The 5,904-nt window shown below is 29.7% G+C and overlaps 1 long non-coding RNA gene across 1 annotated transcript; it reads right to left on the reverse strand.

The window, feature by feature from the left end:
* Positions 1 to 357: 357 nt before the first annotated feature.
* LOC124891215 lies at positions 358 to 1,573 on the reverse strand. The gene is made up of 2 exons (XR_007049584.1): positions 1,507 to 1,573; positions 358 to 1,096 (listed from the first exon to the last, which is right to left on the reverse strand). It is a non-coding gene; the product is annotated as an uncharacterized LOC124891215 (long non-coding RNA).
* Positions 1,574 to 5,904: the final 4,331 nt, after the last annotated feature.

Here is a 5,904-nt window from a genome sequence, read left to right on the forward strand (position 1 = left end):
GTGGATGTCTTGTTTCCTTCATTATATAGCGGTATGATATCTCTTTTTGTTATTTGCTTTTATGTTTTTTGTTTGTTATACTAGTATTGTCCTGAAGCCGGGGGTCTATCGGAAACAGTCTCTCTACTTCATCTGAGGTAGTGGTATGAACAACATATACTTTACCCACCCCAAACCCCACTATGTAGGAATACACTGAATGTTTTATAATCGTTCATATCAAATCTAATAAATATAGTTCAATAAAAAAGAGTTGTTCGAATGATGAACTCCCTTCTTCTCCATCCCTAATGCTGGGATTCAAGTTATAAAGGGAGTAAAAACTCCTAAAACTGTGTAAAAGAAATAGACATAGTATGGTAAAAATTTGATGAAGACTAAAAGTGTCTTCTTCTTACAAACTGTAAGGGACCAAAGCTGTAAATGCATAATTAACAAGACTATTTTGTCACCTGTATTTCTAACATGTCACACTAAACATTCTATTTATTATCTAAATTACATTCTATACTTTTTTTTTTGTTTGACAAAGTATCTGATAGTCTTGTATTATCTAAATCTTCAGTGTTGTCAAATGTATATCGTTCCATTTTAGTTAACGTAGTACCCTTTGATAACTCCTCCTCTAGTAAGAGATTCATAATTTGGATAATATTCGTATACAACCCATTGTTTCCTCTTGGGACTATAGTGATACGTGAAGTTCTCATCAAACCTCCACTCACAAGGCCCTGAATGGGTAGCACACCCATAGTTGTATTTAAATGCGATGAATGTTCCCATGTTCGTGGAACAATTGTACATTGTTGAAGTGGAGAAGAATTTTCTTATTTTGACAGTAATGTTGAAACTGTCCATGGCATGGAGATGTTTAACGTCATCACCATCATTATCAAAGGAGAAGCAACGAACGCTAAGGTAATTTGTGTGGTTGTTGGTTATAACAATAATTTTTTCATCTGGTAATCTTGCTGCAACATTTGAAATATTTATAGTGATCACGAACAAGAACAATATTGTTGTTGAGGTGATAGTTACTATAGTTTTAGCTTCTTGCATGGTGTATATATATGTTCCTTTTTTTCCGATTTTCCTCCTGAAATGTTAAAATGTTAAAAAAGATCAGAAGAATTGTTAAAGAAAATTGACACTTTTAGAGAGATGTTTGATATTAGTATATTGGACAAATATAGGTAATGAACGAAGGTATTTCCTAATAATTCTCTTATTTATAGAGATAATATATAATACTATTCATTCCTTAGTTATTAGTACAATTTGATTTTGGTTAATCCTTTTTTTGTTGTGATCAATTTCTCATAATAGAATAAGGTAAATATGCTACATTTCTAGTAATGATTCAACAGATAATTATTAAATGACGATATTACTCAACTTTATTCAAGCATATACCAACAAAAGATTATGATTAGCTAATATTATAAACAATTTAGCAAGTTAAGAAAATCTTGTTGAAAGCATTTAAATAAAATAAAAAAAATATACCTTATATTTCTTGGATGGAATAGAGAGAATTCTGATTCTGTAGTGTGAGATTTTAATGATGTTTGTGTTGAGTGATTTAACTTTTTCATGATTGTTATATATCTATATAAAAGAAAAAACAAAATTAGATGAAGGGATAAGAGTCTTTGTAGGAAGTTTTAACTTTTTTATATCATTTTTAAGCTTTTACTATTTTTGATTTGTGAACCTTCCAAAAAATATATCTCGATTTAGATACACAAATTTGTGATTCCTCTTATATATCGCAAAATCTAATATTATTATGCCAAAATCCTAGTAATTTAAAAGGATATTAGCCAGCCAATGGTTGGGAAATAGATTAACCTAGTTATTACAATTTTTCATATTTTTTTTCAGTTTCATATATTTGTTAAATTATACGATAGTTAAAATTATTATATACATTACAAGTCCACCTAAGGGTATTTAGAATTTGATGAGACTCTCTTTGTATTTATGGTTAAATCTTTTTATGTCACTGTTTCTATCAAATCTAACAAACATAAGTTGTTAAATATTTAATGAAGACTAAAAGTGTTTACTTTTGATAATTTCAAAGATCAAAATCATTTGGTGCATACTTAAGGAGAGATTTTTTTATTCTTTTATTCTTTAGAAGGTTAAAAAATAGTAGGGGCTCTTTTCCTGTTACACATATGGATCCTTCCATGTTATACGTTTCCAATTCTCTTTTTAAAGAGACATCTGAATTATTGTCTTATAATTAAAAATCTGTAGAACACGAAATGGAAATTGAGTTGAAATGATGCGTGTAATAAAGAATATTTATATGGAAGTACTCTAATTATATTAGTTAATTTGTCTGTATTTCACGCGTTCATAAAATTTGTTATTTGAGATATACTGATTTATTAGTAACTCCAATCTGAGATATAAGAGAGACATTATATATATATATATAACTCGATGATTCTCTATGTGACCAATTTTTAAATTTCTTTTTCCATTCAAATAGTAAAAGATTATTATCGTAAATTGTTGATCATGCACTTTACTAATCCACAAAATAGAATATATGCATTAATTTTAGAAGGACAATCTGAAACCACAATTAACTTTAAAGAATGCATAAGAGAATGTCTACAATAGCAGGCAATGTCCCATCAAAGCACCATAATCTTGATAAAATAAATAGTCTTTTTTTTTTCTATTGTCACCTAAAATAATTATTTATATGTATCAGATGACAAAGATTTCACATTCTTATTTTAGAGAAGTTCAATATTGACATAATTTCTTCATCTTTTTGGAAAGCTAAAAAAAAAAGAGACAATACATCACCATTCAAAGTTACTTCAAAAATGATAAATCCTAACCCGCAAACAATGTCGATTACCATTTAAATTGATAAACCAACTATATCGATTATCATTTAAACTAACTGAATTTAGAATAAATTATATTTGCAAACACATGAGAACAAATTTAAATTTGCAAAACTAAATTTTGATAACCTTAATTTAATTTGAAACACAAAGAATGAAATGGGCTCCATACAATGAAAAGAACATATAAAAGATTCAATATTTTTCTGTTTTAAATTTTCGTTGTAAATCTACTATTTTCATTTATTTCCTTTTTTTGTGTGTGATAAAGAACATAAATGAAAATTAGATTATACTTGTGAATTGTGAAACTGAACAAAGTTTAATTATCCTACTCACTACTCAAACTAAATAAAAAACTTATTGAAGTAAGTACATCCACATAGTGATGCGAACAATTATTTACTTAGCAATTTTTTTTTTTTTTGAAAACTCATGACTAATGAGCTAAAAAATAACATCACAACTCCTCTGTATAGCTATTAATTAATCAATTAATGCCCAACAACTTTCATTTGGCTTTTATTCATGTAGAATCTTTACACATGTTGAACTACATTTCTTTTCTTTTCTTTCTTTTTGGAAAAGGGTCAAATTTACCTCTCTACTAGAAAAATTGACTAAATATATTCTTCGTCATACTTTAAAATTAAATTTACCCTTGTTGTCATACTTTGAGGTTAAATTTCCCATCTACTTTGAAAAATTAGCTAAATATGCCTCTCATCATACTTTGGGGTAAAATTTACCCCGATTTAATACTTTGAGAGTCTACCCTTCCTTTAACAGAAAAACCTAAATCAACGTTAAATTGACTAATTTTAAAAAATAAATCACACCCTAATCTAATTCGTCCAATCCGCCCCACAGAAATACTCAAATAGATATACTCATTCCTCAGTTTTGTTGGTCAGATTTTTTCAACGAATAGAAAAGCTTCTCTTTCAACGTGCAAAACTAATAAGTTTTTTAGAAATAAACAAAATTTAAAATGGAATGAAATAACCTAGAAGCATGAAACTAGAGAAATTATCTATTACAAACTTTGTTATTGTTCGATTATGTTTAAATTTCAAAATTTGATACGCAATTCAATGTGCATCTGGATTTTAGAATCAGTGAATAAATTTTCTTAACAAGTGACATGATGAAAAAATTGTAGAGACCTAAATTGTATGTAAAGATATATGAATGAAGAGGTGTCACGATTGACACGTAGGGAGATCTCTTAACTCAATCATGCAGAGAAATTTCCAATGGGCATAATCTATTTCATTTGACCTTTAAGTGTCATTTTTCATGAGCTCTGCATTGATGCAGATCCATGAATTGAGAGAGGGATATATTTCTTTATGCTTGTACTCATGCAGATCAATTTTTCATGAGCTACGCATTGATAAATATATAGTGGCTTAATCTCTATGAAAAAATTTGACTAATAGTATTAAAGGGGATAATTGTGTCTTTATTGTGGCTCGAGTTGGATCGAACGAGGTAGATTAAGGTGTATTTTATTTTTAAAAAATGAATCATTTAACGTTGATTTGAACTTTTCTATTAAGAAAGGGTACATATGAAAAGATTTTTAACAAGGGTAAATTTGATCCCAATGTATGATATCAAAGGTAAATTTGACTCCAAAATATGACGAAGGGTATGCTTAATCAATTTTCCAAAGTAGAGGGGTAAATTTGGCCTCAAAGTATAACAGCGAGGGTAAATTTAATCTCAAAATATGACGAAGGACATAGTTAGCCAATTTTTCAAAGCAAAAAGGTAAATTTGACCCTTTTTCCTTTTTTTAAAAAAAATTGTATGTATCTTTTTTTTTTTTTTTGTGGATATATAAGATTTAGCTTGTATATCTTGACAGTGTAGATAATTTTCACACTGTAAATGTACTTGTCAGATTCCTTTTGCTTCTATCCTCACTTTGAAATCAAAGAAAAAATGGAGATACTATTTTAAGATGAAAAAACTTAGCAATATATTACGGTACATTTATAATCTTCTTCTTGTTTGATTTTAAGAGTACTACATACCTTCATATCCCAAACTAAGATAACTTAGAACACCATCCATTTTACATTTTCATTCGAGCATGCAAAACTAAAGATAAAACAAACATAAATTGATATGCGGCTAATAATACAAAGCTTTGTTACTTTTTAACAACTGAATTGATACGGAACAAACAAGGGAACACGAAATCACATCCCAAAATAGTCCACAAATCACAATAAATTGTGGACCAAATGGGGACCTCTCTCGGATTCACTATCTAGAATAAAAAAGAAGAGGATACAAGGTGTTAATACACCAAAACAGCCAGCCAACAACAAGTTTAGCAACACAAGATGAAGCTCCACAATGTTACAATAACAACAAGAACAAACGGGTTACATTAACAACACAAGAAGCCGAAACTAAAACAAGATACAAGATAGATAGTTAGACAAGTGTTGACGTAGTCTTAACAACCCAAGAGCATATTCTACTCTTGGACCTTTAACACTTAACAAAAACCTAACTCTTACAATTGACACAAGAGAGGTGTCCACCACCCAAGCACCAACGTATCAAGCAAAATGCAACACACAAGAGAATCCACCCTTATGCTATGCCCTAGTTTCGGTTGTGGACTCTCTCTCTAAGAGGAGTGTTCTTTTCTTTAACATTCATAAAAACTGCCAACTAAAACCCTACAATGTTCAATTCATATTACATTACAAAATAAAAAACAAAAGACTAAAAGACCCTTTAATGAAAAAGGCTCCAAAAACAGCCCATGGAGTGTGCTTGAGACGGTTTTGGGCCTCGTTCACACTTAGACTTGTGCACTCTTTAGGTGGTCTTCAAAATACTCAAAAAATGTCCATGATCGTGATCGTACTCGTATTATCCTCTCCATCTTGAGAGAAATTTGACCACAAATTCATAGCTTTACCTCGTGCAATTGGCCCTCCAAAAGAAACCACCCAAAACAGTCCGTAAAACATCAAGAAAGTGCACAAAAAAGTTCACAAAAAAA

This window comes from Capsicum annuum, unplaced genomic scaffold (assembly GCF_002878395.1).
Source record: "Capsicum annuum cultivar UCD-10X-F1 unplaced genomic scaffold, UCD10Xv1.1 ctg3234, whole genome shotgun sequence".
NCBI lineage: Eukaryota > Viridiplantae > Streptophyta > Magnoliopsida > Solanales > Solanaceae > Capsicum > Capsicum annuum.